Consider the following 15,167-nt stretch of genomic DNA (forward strand, 5'->3'; position numbering starts at 1 on the left):
CTCCATTTCCATTTCTCCCTCTTCGCTTCGAATTTGCCACTTCTCACTTCTTACTTGTTACTTCTCCCTTCTTACTTTGCACTTCTTACTTTTCACTTCTCACTTCTTACTTTTCACTCTTTTTTTTTCACTTTCTACTTCACAGTTCTAACTTCCCAAATTTCTTACTTCTAGCTTCTCTCTTTTCTCTTCTAAATTCTTACTTCTCACTTCTTATTTTTCACAATTTACTTTTCATTTTTTACTTTTCTTTTCTCACTTTATCATTTCTGACTGCTTACTTCACACATCTCTCTTCGAATTTGTCACTTCTCACTTCTTACTTTTCACTTCTCACTTTTTACTTTTCACTTCTTCTCACTCCTTCTTTCCCCCTGATGTATTTCTTAATTGCGGTTGGGGGGATGCGGATTGCCGAAAGGGTTTTGGTTTTAGTGGGTCGGGTAAGAGTTATATGACATACCCATCCCAACACTAGCTGAGTTAACCACCTCAGGTGTCTGTTCGCAGATTTCCATTTACCCTTGCTCAAGAAAAAAAACAACTCCTTCCTTTTCACTTTTAATTTTTCACATTTCACTTCTTACTCTCCACTTCTCAGATCTTACTTTTAAAATTTCTTATCTCTAACTTCTCACTTGCCAATTCTTACTTCTCACTTCTCACTTTTCATTTCTCATTTTCACTATTCACTTCCTATTTCCACGTCTTATTTCTTATGATGTGTGCGAAATGTTTCATTTCTCGCTGCCCACTTCATGTAATTCTTACCAGTGACGGGAAATATCATTCCGATTTCATGATACTAATCTGCTAATAACTTTTCTCACAAGTTATTTACAATTATTTTTTTTTCATATAAACACTGCGTTGCTCGAGTTCATCACGCTTTCCGTTCAAAATGACATTTTCTGCGTTGATAGCGACGCCGTACTCTAGATCAATTTTTGCGCGATCGTATTGGGTGTACTCACAACTCGCCCCAATATTGTATTTTCACAATTTTCCACCTTTACTCTTTACATTTACTAATAAGATAGAAGAAGAAGAAGAAAAGAGAAACAAGATATAGCAATTTAAGGATCCTAAAACTTTTTCTATTAGGTCATTGCTCTAAATCTGAAATTGACGGCGCGAGAGCCGAATAAGCGTCAAATTCACCCCCTCCCCCTTTGAAAACGAAAATAAAAATTCTTTGGTATATAACTTTTTTGTCTTTTTACATTTTTTATCGCAACTTCCACCAAAAAAAGCTGAATTCATTCAAATTGTTGGGACTTTATAGATGTCCAGCATTGGTCACTTGGTTCCGGAGTTATTCCGCATTCAAAACGAGTGTTAGCTTTGGCCATTTTCCAAAACGCATACTTCGGAAATGATTATTTTAGATATTTTGATTGGAAACGGCACATAAACTATGCCAAATTTGATCAGGAATTTGATGGGTCCAAAATATTGCCTGTACTCCGGATTCCGGACACATCAAACTTCATGATTTCATAAGTTATGGCAATCTATCGTAGTTTTGTATTTCCTGGATCGTATTTGAACCGATTGGAACCGGTGAACGGATTTACCGAGTACCGGTTCAAGGGTAAATTTTGGTAAATAAGCAAACTCCATCATGCATATCAAACTTCATGATTTCAATAGTTATGACATTCTATGGTAGTTTAGTACTTCCTGAACCGTATATGAACCAGGAAGTACTAAACTATCATAGAATGCCATAACTTTTGAAATCATGAAGTTTGATATGCCGCATGATTTTTTATTACCAGACTAAGGCCGGAGTGGCCTGTGCAATACATAAAAGTCTTCTCCATTCAGCTCGGTCCATGGCTGCACGTAGCCAACCACGCAGTCTGCAGAGGGTCCGCAAATCGTCCTCCACCTGATCGATCCACCTTGCCCGCTGTGCACCTCGCCTTCTTGTTTCCGTCGGATCGTTGTCGAGAACCATTTTCACCGGATTACTGTCCGAAATTCTGGCTACGTGCCCGACCCACCGCAGTCTTCCGATTTTCGTGGTGTGCACGATGGATGGTTCTCCCAACAGCTGATGCAACTCGTGGTTCCTTCGCCTCCTCTACGTACCGTCCGCCATCTGCAGCTTACCATGGATGGTACGCAACACCTTCTTTTCGAAAACTCCCAGTGCGCGTTGGTCCCACACGAGCATCGTCCAGGTCTCGTGTCCGTAGAGAACTATCGGTCTAATAAGCGTTTTGTAGATAGTCAGTTTGGTACGGCGGCAAACTCTATTCGTTCGGAACGTCTTGCGGAGTCCAAAGTACGTACGATTTCCAGCCACTATGCGTATCCGAATTTCTGGTATCGTTATCGGCGGTCACCAGTGAGCCCAAGTACACGAATTCTTCAACCACCTCGATTTCGTCACCACCGACAGAAAATCGTGGTGGGTGGCTCACATTGACCTCTCTTGAACCTTTTCCTACACAGCAAAAAATTATTCAATTTACATGGCCTGTAAATGAGAAATGATGAAATAATAAATTGATTGAATCGATAATTTGATTGAAAATTTAGTAGATTTTTTAATTGATGTAATAATAAATTGATTGGAATTGAATCCGATTGAAAATTGAGTGTAATTTAATGCATATAATAAGAGCATCGAAAAACACATAAATTTAAATTTTATTCCACATGATTTTACAGCATAATGTACTTTTCAACAGCTTCTTTAAAAATAAATAGATATTCGTTGAATTTCCAATGAATATTGATTTAATTTTCAATCATCGTGTAAAATTACAGCAACATAAGATAAAAATTAATAGCGGATACCGCGAGTGCGTTTCAGTTTTCCTCACTCAGTGAGGTGGTGCAACATTTTTTTTTGTTCCAGCGAGATTAATTTTTGCTCAGAATGATTTGAATGTGCAATTCCGGAGTGTTGATTACGGTGCAATCATTTGGATTTGTTCGAAAGGCATCTGTGTCAGTTTCGCCGTGTTTTTCGCAGTTCGGTTTTGTCAGTTATGATTCGTTGGAGCAAAGTGTCAAGTCAATGCAATGGCAGAACACATGACCAAACACTTGAGTTCCGGACAACCAGTGTTGTGCCTGTTCTGATTTATAAGAGGCTGAGACTACTGGTATTATTAAGACATGCATCGTGTAATTGTATAAATAAAAAAATAGAACTCGATTCCACACTATTTAATTTAAATAATACTGTCGCAATTATTTTTAGTTACCATTCAATTGAACTGACATTTAAGTGCTTTGACGTATATTTATATTTCTATCTTTTCACCCAGGTACACTAATAATAAGACAGGATCACCGTCTTCTACCATAGGTCACACAGACTAAATACTTAATACCTAAGCATTAGAGAACGGACAGGACTACACAACACCCAATGGGTCGGTTTACGAAACAGTTTTCTCCTTACTGGGTTGGGAATCGAACCGACATAAACGTGCTGCAAATGCGCTTAGACAACTGACGCCGTTAACCACGACCACGAATCCTACATAAAACTATTAGGAAGAGCGATATAATATACAATTTTCTGTTTTAAAATTGTGATTTTTCGTTCCATTCAAACTATTCCGTCAATAAAATAAACTATTTCGAAAAAAAATTTTGTTTGAGGAAGAAAAAACATTAGACCAATGTGCATATGCATCCTTCATATCGCCTTTTAATATTCCAGGCCAATATTTCAAAACGACATAATAGCCTAAATTTGCAGATATCAGTTCTTCGTCTATATGGAATAATTACTGACGCCCTTTGCAAATGTTGACCTAAATCGTCCATTGGAATAATCGAGTCCATTGATTTTTGGATCAAATCTACAAAAAAGAACAGCAAAATAAGAAATTACATCATCGTTTAAAATTACACGATCGTGTAAAATTAAACGATTGGAAAGATTCAATTGAAATTACATGTAATGTAATTTCACATGACTACATTTTCAATCAGTGTAAATTTAATATCTGACTCATTTTTGCGTTTATTTTCATGCTCCAAATATGTGCATGAAAATAAACGTAAATTTACAGGAAAATTAATACTGTGTATCATGTACTTCGTCTTCGACGTGTTGATGACTAGTCCAATCCGTTTAGCTTCGCTTTTCAGTCTGATGTAGGCTTCCTCCATCCTCTCAAAGTTACGTGCCGTGATATCAATGTCGTCGGCGAAACCAAGTAACTGGACGGACTTCGCGAAAATCGTACCACTCGTGTCAATCCCTGCCCTTCGTATTGCTTCCTCCAAAGCGATGTTGAATAGCAGACACGAAAGACCATCACCTTGCCGTTACCCACTGCGCGTTTCGAAGGGATTCGAGAATGCCCCTGAAACTCGAACTACGCACATCACCCGAACCATCGTCGCCTTGATCAACCGTATCAGTTTATCCGAACACCTGATCTGTGGTAGAGTGTTCACCCATAAATCCCGCCTGGTACTGCCCCACGAACTCTCTTCCAATTGGTGTTAGTCGGCGGCATAACATTTGGGAGAGTACCTTGTAGGCGGCGTTGAGCAATGTGATTGCGCGGTAGTTGCTACAATCCAGCTTATCACCCTTTTTGTACGTGGGACACACGACACCTTCCATCCACTCCTGCGGCAGAACCTCATCCTCCCAAACCTTGGTAATCACCCAGTGCATGATGCCGCATGATAGGGTTTGCTTATTTCCCAAAGTTGACCCTTGAACCGGTAGTCGGTGAATCTGTTTACCGGTTACAATCGGTTCAAATACGGTCCAGGAAGGTTAAAACTACGATAGATTGACATAACATATGAAATCAAGAAGTTTGATATGTCACATGCTGGTAATTCCGTAAAATGACGCCGTAACAGGTTCTGGTGGAACGTTCGGAATCCGGCCATATTTTGGATCGATCAAATTCCTGATAAAAAATTGGCATAGTAAAGCGTCGTTTCCAATCAAAATTAAAAAAAAACATTTCCGAAGTATGCGTTCTGAAAGATGGCTTAAAGCTAACACCCATTTTATATCCGGAATAACTCCGAAATCAAGTGGTCAATCCTGAAACTTATTAAACTTTCAAAAAACTCTCAAAACTTGAGTAAATTCCGCTACTTTTGGTGAAAGTTGCGAAAAAAGGTTGAAAGACAAAAAAGTTACAACCAAAAAGATTTTCGTTTTCTAAAAAGCGGTTGGTAACGGAAGGGTTAATTTCGTTCTCGTGGCTCACACTTTGTATTTAGAACAATGTTCTGTTTGACATAGTTCTAGGATTCTTTGAGCATTATATGTTAATAAAAAAAAATGCGAATTTTAAATAACTGTTACAGTCAGTTGGGAAAGGGAGGGAATGTTAGTGTGTGGTTATCGTTGCTACTAGAGACCGAGAATACCTCTGCATCTCCACAATAACCATGGGAACGAAGTTGTGTTAGTTGGGAAGGGTAATCAGTAACATAGATCGGGATTCACCATGGAAAGTGATGTGACCTATGTTACTTCTATACAACAGTATTAGCATTTCCTTATCTTGTTCAATTGTTCCTCCTTTCGCGAGAATAAACAATCAATCGCACAAAGTGAGCGATTGTTCATCTGAATTTTGGATTCAGCGCTCGCGTCATCATTTCTTTAACGTAAGGAAAAAAGAAAAGAAGTGGGATTGAAATCAAAAGTAAGGATATATTTACGGCTGTTCAACCATATTGATAGTAATCAGAAAGCTAATGTCCATCAGCAACCCTTATTTTATCTCAATTTGAGGTTAAATAAGAATATACGGGCAGCAAGGACCGTGTCCAAGGGCTTGACGATCCTTTTCCAGGCCATCTGCGAGTTTTGGGGCTTGCCTAGGATGTGGTGGGGTTTGACAGTGGGCCCTGTTAAACTCCTATGAAAAGCTGCATGCATCCGCAAGTAGACCCCACCAAAGCGACCATGTGTCGCTTAAAGCGCACAAGCCTAAGTCCTGGTGTCAGGTGGGACACAAAACAGACCTGACACGACAGCCCTCCGACGAGACAGGAGGTTTGCGCAGGCCCAATAAGCCGCCTGGAAAACCAATAATTACGAGCAACATAAGAGATAATACGACTCGATATAATCGGCATAGACTTAGGCGACGAATGAAGATCACGATTGGAAGCTTGGAACTGCAAGTCGCTAGCTTTGACAGGATGACCTACGATGAATTACATCCCCGCAACTTCGACGTCGTGGCGCTGCAGGAGATTTGCTGGAGAGGAAAGAAAGTGTGGAAAAGTGGGCATCGAGCGGCTACCTTCTACCAAAGCTGTGTACCACCAACGAGCTGGGAACCGGCTTTATAGTGCTGGGTAAGATGCGCCAACGTGTGATTGGGTGGCAGCCAATCTGCGCAATTATGTGCAAGCTGATGATAAAACGGCCGTTTCTTCAACTATAGCATCATCAACGTGCACTGCCCACACGAAGGGAGACCCGACGACGAGAAAGAAGCGTTCTACGCGCAGCTGAACGACATACGATGGATGCCCACTGCGGGCACACAATCGTCATCGGTGACATGATCGCACAGGTAGGAAGGGAGAAAATGTATAGACCGGTCATCGGACCGGATAGTCTACACACCGAATCGAACGACAACGGCCAACGATGCATAAACTTCGCAGCCTCCCGCGGAATGGTAGTCCGAAGCACCTTCTTTCCCCGCAACAATATCCACAAGGCCACATGGAGATCACCTAACCAAGAAACGGAAAACCAAATCGACCACGTTCTAATCGACGGTAAATTCGTCTCCGATGTCACGAACGTCCGCACTTACCGCAGTGCGAATATTGAATCCGACCACTACCTCGTTGCAGTATGCCTGCGCTCAAAACACGCGTCGCGGCTTAACATTGGGCGGCTACAAGACGGTAGACTAGCCCAAGAATACGCGAAGCAGCTGGAAGTGGCACTCCCAACGGAAGAGCAGCTAGGCGCAGCGTCTTTTGAAGATGGCTGGAGAGGAATTTTTGGATCCATTAATATTTCCTGTAAGAACTTTGTGAAGCTCTGTCCAGTTAGAATACGGAATCATTTCGGAAATCAGCGGAACGGAAAGTGACCGATGCAAGAATTATTTTACAGCGGTATGTCTACCTAGGCACCTTCTGTGATATAAATTCAATGGTGTTTCGTGCAGCGAGAGGAGAGAAGATGGTGCAGATGGAAGCCGAGAGGAGAGAAAAAAAATCTGCACACCCCCGTTGATAATCCTTCTTATCGACGGTGGAACCTACGTCAAAATGGATTTAGGACTAGACCAGTGCGCCGAAGTATTTGTGAACGGCGGCGGTTTAAGGCCATTTTTACACCGGCAGCGTCGGCGGCGGCGGCGTGATTCGGCGTGAAGAAGTTTTAGCTGAGAAAAAAGTTTCACGAAGCAAGCCATATGATGCTTTTTATTATTTTTATGTACATCTAGCGAAAGAAACCCAGCTTTGCCCGGATGTTGCAAATGTCACAATGTACCATTTGCAGCACCGCACTCTACATCAATTTCCATGCCTTTGTTTTGTTTTCCTCAACAGCCGACCCAAAATAGTATTATAATGATGTTTTACATTTCCCCGTTAAATTCACCAACTTTTTGTTTATACAAACCTTGCGGATCCCAAAACGAATCGATTAGGGCAAAAATCTTGCAAATCGATCAAGCGAGTTAAATCGTCAGGAAAGAAATCTCAACTCATTTTTATTATATAAGATTACTAGCTACAGTCAGACTGATGGGGTGAACATCCTAATAGGTGTAGCTTGTATGTCCACAGTAAAAGTTTACATCACATCCTCCACTAGGATATTGCCGCATCACAGGACATAAGTTCATTGGAATGTAATTTAGATACAAATCCAGAAATTCGTTTGGAAATTCCTTAAGATATTCCTCAGAAAACTCGAAAAAGGAATTTCCCTTATGAATTCCTTCAGAACTTCCTCTAAGAATTCCCTTAAAAATTTATTTGGGTATTTCTTCGGAAATTCGTTGCGAAATTTCTTCAAAAGTTTCTTCAGGAATTTCCTTAGAAATTACTTTAGGGATTGCTTCGGAAATTCCTTTACGGAGTATTTTGGGAAGTTCTTTAGAAATAAATTCGAAAACTTTTTTAGGAGTTCCTTTGAAAATTCCCATGGAAAATCTTTCAAGAGAAATACCTACGGACACTGTTTTAGGAATACCGGGAATACATTCGGAAATCCCTTTTGGAAAAAAAAACCTTTGAAATTTGATTTAGGATTTTTTTTAGAAATTCTTTCAGGAATTTGTTTTTGGAATTTCTAATAAAAATTCTTCCAGTAATTCCTCAACAATTTCTTTTAAAATTCTAGGAAGATATTTTTGGTATTCTCTCGAAATTTCCCTCTAGAACTTTCTCCAGGAATTATTTCCAAATTTCCTATAGGAATTCCTTCGGACATTCCTCCTGAAATTCCTTTAGCAACTTTCCCAGATTTTCTTGTAGATCTCCGAAAATTTCTTTTAAAATTCCTCTAAGAATTCTTTCGGGAATCTCTTCTGAAAATCTTTTGAAAATCTTCGGAAATTTTGTTTGTAAATTCATTCTTTTTTTGTAAATCGTTGTTTACGTGTTTTTTTTTTTAATTGGAGTTTAACACTAAAAATTCCCTCGAGAGTTTCTTCCTTTGAAAATTCCTCCATTCGTTCCGGAGTTATTTCTGCTGAAATTTTGTATAGTTTACTGAAGGAATTTTTTAAGGACTTCCTGGAGAAAGTTCCAAAGGAGTCTCTGAAAAATAAATAAAAGGCCTTTCCAGAAGGTTTTCTGAAGGAATCCTTGGATGATTGTCCAAATTAATTCATGTGGCTTTTCTAAAGAGATTTTTGAAGAAATTCCTGGAGGAACTTCGACTCTATTCTTGAAGGAATAACCATTCGAAAACCTGAAAAGATTTTCGAACAGAATTTTAAATGAAGGATTTTTTAGTGGATGTCCCAAACAAATAGCTATTGGAATTTAAATAGAAATTCCTATATTTCTCTAAGAATTTCTTCGAAAATCTGGACAGTAGTGAAACAAACTCAGTTTTGACTCTAGAAACAAAACAAGAAAAACTCCCAAAATATCGAGATGGCGGATATTCGGATATTCTCAAGAAATCCTTGGGAATTTACTGCAAGAGTTCCTTTGAAAGTTTCTACAGATTTTCTCGTAAATACCTTAAATAATTCACTAGAAAATATATTCAGGAATTAATTCGGTAAGACATCAAGAAACTCATTCTAATATACCTTCAAAAATTCTGTCAGGAATTTCATCGGGAATTTCTCTAGGAATTCCTACAAAAAACGTCCACAAATGAAACCAGCTTTTTCTTTGAAATTTCCCTTAGGGATTGCTTCGGAACTTCTTAGGACCTTAGGAAATTCTTCTAAGATTGATTTTGACAATTCCATCAAGAATTCCTTCAGAAATTCTTTTTGGAATTGGAGATAAAAATGTCTACCCATGTAGATGGGTACACTTCCCCACAGTTGTAATGGATTTGACGCACCTTCCTCAAAGAAGCCACCGCTCGAAAAGCTCAAAAAGGATTGTGAATCTATTTATTAGTCTGTTGGGTCACACTGTCCAAAGGAGATTCCGATGGCTTCACGTAAGTGTCACTGCTTACGGGTCTGCCCGGTTGCCTTTTTTTGCCCTTCATACAGCAGTGCATTGAAACCAAAATGGTATTTAAATTCGATTGTAATTTTAGGTGGAGCCGCATGCAGAAAAGACTCAAGCCAGAATGATGGATAACTGTACATACACACATACTTTTGAAAAATTCCTTCGGAAATTATTTTAACAATTCCTCTGAAACTTTTCCAGATATTCTATAAGACATTCCATTCCCTCGGAAATTCTTCTAGTAATTCTTTCGGAATTTTCTCCGCCATTTCCTTCCAAAATTCTAGAACAAATTTTCAGATATCAGGTATAATTTCCAAAGGAATCACCGACATTTTTTTTAATCTTTATTAAGGAGGCTTTCAGCCCTTGGCTGGCTCACCTCCGGGATTACCGACATTCTTAAATTCCTTCAAGATTTGTTTTTGGACATTCCTTTTGAATTTTCTCCAGGGATTCCATCAGAAAATCATTCAGAAATTACTACGGGGATTAATCCAAAAAATCCTCAAAACTCTAAGAATTTTCTTCAATTATTCCTTCAGAACTTCCTCCAGGATGTCCTTAGGACATTATTTCAAGAAAACCAAGAATTTTCTTTGAGCATTTTTCATCAAAATTAATGAAACCCTATTTTCAGAACAATTCTAGCAATTTAAGTACAAGGAGTAGTGAAGGAAATGTTTAATTTGATTGATCACGTGTCCCATCGTGCTCCAGGTCCAGAAGTAAGTTACCATTTTTGCATTCGCATATCACGAGGCTATCACATTGATACTACATGCTCAGGGAAGTTCAAAAAATCCTACCAGACTGGGAATCCAAATCCAACTTTCATAACGTTGACTTGTAGTCACGAATATAAGACCAATTAAGATATGTAACATTCAAACCTTTAAAAAGATGATGAACCACCCAATGCGACCAGAATGAGGTTATTCCACATGAAGTTACATATGAGATTAGAAGTTCATCACTGCGCTCGATGATTTGTAGGTCTGTTCCCAAGAAGTTCTTGAATGACCTTGCATTTAACATGCCAATGCCGGTAAAAGTGACAGAGATAAAAACAAAGCGGCTAAAGGTCTAACAGCTATTTAAGGGCACTCCTCACGGAATCCAATTTTCAAAGTTCTCGCGTTTTCAAGGGCACACCATTCGATACGGAAGCAACGCACAACTGTCATTTTTATTTTTTTAGCTTTGCTGCATGCGTGAAAAAACAGAAATGACAGTTGTGCGTAACTTCCGGTGGTGTGCCTTTGAAAACGTGAGTACTTTGAAATTTGGATTCCGTGAGGAGTAGCCTCAATTAATGCCTGATAGGTTGCCTTGGTTCAGTAGATGGAAACACATTACATACTGTGATTTTTGTGTTGTCCAATCATCGGCGTGAAATACGAAATTCGGCGGCGTGGAGCCAATCGGCGTATATATATATATATACCGGCGTCAATAAGTGTGGGCGGCGGCGGCGCACAGGTCTATTTAGGACAGGTTCCTGGCCAATAATTCTGCATGGCGACGACACGAGGAGTTGTTCCTGCGAGATTAAGTTTGCTTTTATGGACAAATTTGCCAAAAAAACTGATGATTTAGCGAGGGATATGCAGCTGCAAAGCAAAGACCAAAGTGTTCGTGACGAATAAGACGATGGACTCTAAGCTGTACAAGGAAGAATGTCTCAAAAACCGCGTACTAAGTTTCATGAATGCCCACAAAAGTCCCGTGAAGTTTTGGGCAGATTTGGCGAGTTGCCACAACAGCGGGAAGTCATCCAGTTGTACTACGATAATAACGTTCAACAATAAAAACACAATCCACCCAACTGCCCGCAGTTCCGGCCCATCGAGACATTTTGGGCAATAACGAAGCGGATGCTTAAGACAAGTGGATAATCAGCTCGGGCACGACTCAGATGACCAAAATGTGGAACAAATGTGCCAAGGAAGTTGTCTCCGGAGGTGTTTTTTTTTTTTTTACAAGAGAGAATGCATTTACACACTAACCCAGTACACGTGCATTGTAGTTGCCAAACTACCACACGGAAGTGTACTGGAGTGTCGGACTCGACCATACCGGTAATCCCGACTAAACTCCCTTGGGCCCCACCATCGCTCCCCCCAGGACCTACCTCGCAGTACTACTTCTGGGGGGACGGCAGTACTAAGCGTACTCGCTCATTATCGCTCACACAGGCACTCGTCCCACGCGAGACTGACTTGGGTGCTCGCACACCATTCACTCCATTTGAGTCTTACTTGGATGCTCTCCCGGACGCTCCGCTGCCATGCCTCGAGGTGTCAATAGCGGTAACTGCCTGGGCCTACAGATATTGCGCTACGACACTCCTGCCTCAGCACGAGCAGATCAATCACACCACTGCCGAAGCAGACCACACGCTACCCTGCCGAAGCAGGGACACTCCCCATGCACCACATGTGCACAACTGTAGGTGTGTGGGTACAACCCACTGCTACCCTGCCGCCGAAGCAGCTTCTCCAAAGACCATTCGCTCCATGTGACCCTTTTTCGGGTTCTCACTCTAACACTCCACTGCAATGCCTCGAGGTGTCGATGGGTACCTCGACTCCTACCTCAGCATGTGCAGTCCATACTCAGACTTCTGCTGCGCTTCGAGGTGACAATAGCGGTGACACGCTATGACACTCCTGCCTCAGCACAACCAGATCACTCACTCCCTGCCGAAGCAGCTCACGCGCTGCCCTACCGAAGTAGGGACACTCCCTAACTCACTCTAACACTCCACTGCCATGCCTCGAGGTGTCGATAGCGGTATGTAGGGACGAATCAACGATACTACGCTACGACACTCCTACCTTAGCATGTGCAGTCCATACTCAGACTTCTGCTGCGCTTCGAGGTGACAATAGCGGTGATAGCAGATCACTCACTCCCTGCCGAAGCAGCTCACGCGCTACCCTACCGAAGTAGGGACACTCCCCATGCCAATTGGCACTCCCTGGGCTTGTGCTTTTGAAGCGGCACACAGTCGCTTTGATAGAGTCTGCTTACGGGCACTTGTGGTTTTTGGAAGGGATTTTAACAGAGCCCACTGCTAAATCCCACCACGCCCTAGGCAGTTCTCCCTGACTCGCAGACAGCTGGGGAGGGGTCGTCAAGCCCTTGGACATGGTCCATGCTGTCCCTACTGTCCCTGCTGTCTCCGGAGGTGTGCAGCGTTTGATGAGAGGAATAAAGTAGAAAGTGCGAATTGTCACTATAAATGCATTTATATTTTTTTCTTAATGTACAGTAAATTATCTTTGTTTTGATGTTTTAACCTTAATTGTATGTCAATCCGTAACCTTGATACAGATGCTTTATTATTCCGGATGCTAAATGGACATAGCTTTAATTACTTCATGCAATCCTGATGAAATACTGGAATTCCAAATGATTTAGAACAATTCTCGTGAAAATTAGAAAAAATCTCTAGTTGAATCTCTAAAAAAGAATAGCTGGGAAATTAATACGAACAAAGCAATCTCCAGTATAAAATCCAAAAAATCTTCTTTAGAACTCCGAAGAAATTTCTATGGGAATTCTGTTTGAGAATTTAAAGCAATTCACATAATTCCCGGTTGAAAAAAAAAAGTTTTTTTTATTTTTACCGAAGCTTCCTTCGAATTTCTTCGGAAAATTCTTCCGAATTTTCACAAGAAATTCTTTTTCATTTCCCTGAAAAGTTCATCAACATTTTCAAAGAGAACACTTCTAAGCCCTCAAGAAAATTCTGAATTTCCAAGGAATGTTCAACGTCAATGGCACATGAAACACTGCATTGAATTTACGCTGTTTTCTTGTAATTTCGACCAGAAAAGCATTAGAATAATGGAATGAAAATGGAATTATTCGAAATTCCCATTTCCCGTTCCTTGAGAATATTATCACAAATTATTCAAATTTTTTTTCGGTCTATTAGGGTAAATCACTACTTGGGCCTATGGACCTCATTCCCGGCTCACTGCACAAAAACTAATTATTTATACTGTTTGGTAGCCGTAGGTTTATGATTGATATTTTTAATGTCTCCTATTTATCGCGCACAATACTCAATATTTTTCAACCATTTATTTCACTCCTAATCGTTCCAATTATAGAAATTAAAAATGTAGATATCAGATAGTTGCTCTTCGTTGCAACACCACTGAGCCGGAGTGATTCTTTCCTCTTTTGCAAAACGGTATCATCAAATAAACACTTACCTGAAAATCTTCACAGTGCTCGATACAACCATTGCTTCAGGCTGTTTATCACCACACAAAAATGCTAATATCGCGCACTTCAATCTTTTCTAATTGTTCGTATCACTAGATTTTATATAAACATATTAGAATACATTTAAAAATGTATCCTCAAACCTAACAAAAAATCACCTCGGCCCAAGAACTTCTAGCTGTACAGTGCTGCCAAAAGGCCATGAGTCTTATTTTAGTATGAAGATAATCCTTCGTCGTTAATAGGAAAACTGTCTAAAACGTTGACGCTTTACTTTTAGTCTTTGAAATTTAGATAATTATAAATAACATAAATATTTATAATTATCTAAATTTCAAAGACTAAAAGCAATATTTTCAAGTATTTGGAAGGAATTTGGATGAGTGCATATATCTTCTCAACCAATTAAAAATTATTATGAATAATACCATCTGGCATCACGGTATCGTGGAACGTGCATATTTTTGTTTACGTCTCATTTTCTATAGTCCCGAGAGAGAGATTGAGAGTAAGATGTTGAGAGATTGAGTAAAATATTGCATATGCCGAAGAGATTTGGGGTATGCCAGATAAGCAATCGCCTAAGACTGAAATGAGTGCTGCACCATGTTAATTTAAATCAAATAAAAGCTTTTTCGAGCGGCTTTTAGCAAAAATAACTATTTTTTAAGCAGAGGTGAACCCCATCGCAATATTACATGGCCCACAAAATTCAGGAAAAGTAGCTCCTAGTCATAAATATCAATTAAATAATGCAGTCGTGCGCATGTTAGGCCGGGAATGGGGTAAGAAACCCTATTTAGAAGCTTTTCCACAGCAGAGCCCAGAAGCGAATCGCACTGAACTACGGTCGAAACGAGACTCATCTTATCACACGCAAAATTTTAGATCTTTCAAAAAAAGTCTTAACACAAATACAAATCTTATAACAGGCCATTGCCCGAGCCGATATCACTTGAAGCTGTTAGGAAAACTTGAAGATTATGTATGTTGTTTCTGCGGCATACATGTGGAGGACTCGAAACATCTGTTATGGCATTGCCCGGCAATTTTTAGAAAGAGATTACAGTTTTTCAACAGGGGGCTGATAGAACCCTCTGAAGTTTGGAGAAAGAGTCCCAATACGTTAGTACGATTCATCAGAACCATAATTCCGTATTGTGAAAACGCTGGTAGTCAAAGTGATTCGATTACTCTACATAGTAATGGTGCGTCAACTTGACATAGCTACATAAAATGGGGCATATATCGCAATAGATCCAACGAATGGTCGCAGTGATTAA

At 40.1% G+C, this 15,167-nt stretch overlaps 1 protein-coding gene across 1 annotated transcript in view; it reads left to right on the forward strand.

Moving 5' to 3' along the window:
* Positions 1 to 15,167, forward strand: part of LOC134227938 (synaptic vesicle glycoprotein 2B) — a 113,356-nt gene that overhangs the window by 75,783 nt on the left and 22,406 nt on the right. The gene's annotated exons all lie outside the window — the stretch shown is intronic.

This window comes from Armigeres subalbatus, chromosome 1, assembly GCF_024139115.2.
Source record: "Armigeres subalbatus isolate Guangzhou_Male chromosome 1, GZ_Asu_2, whole genome shotgun sequence".
Classification (NCBI taxonomy): domain Eukaryota; kingdom Metazoa; phylum Arthropoda; class Insecta; order Diptera; family Culicidae; genus Armigeres; species Armigeres subalbatus.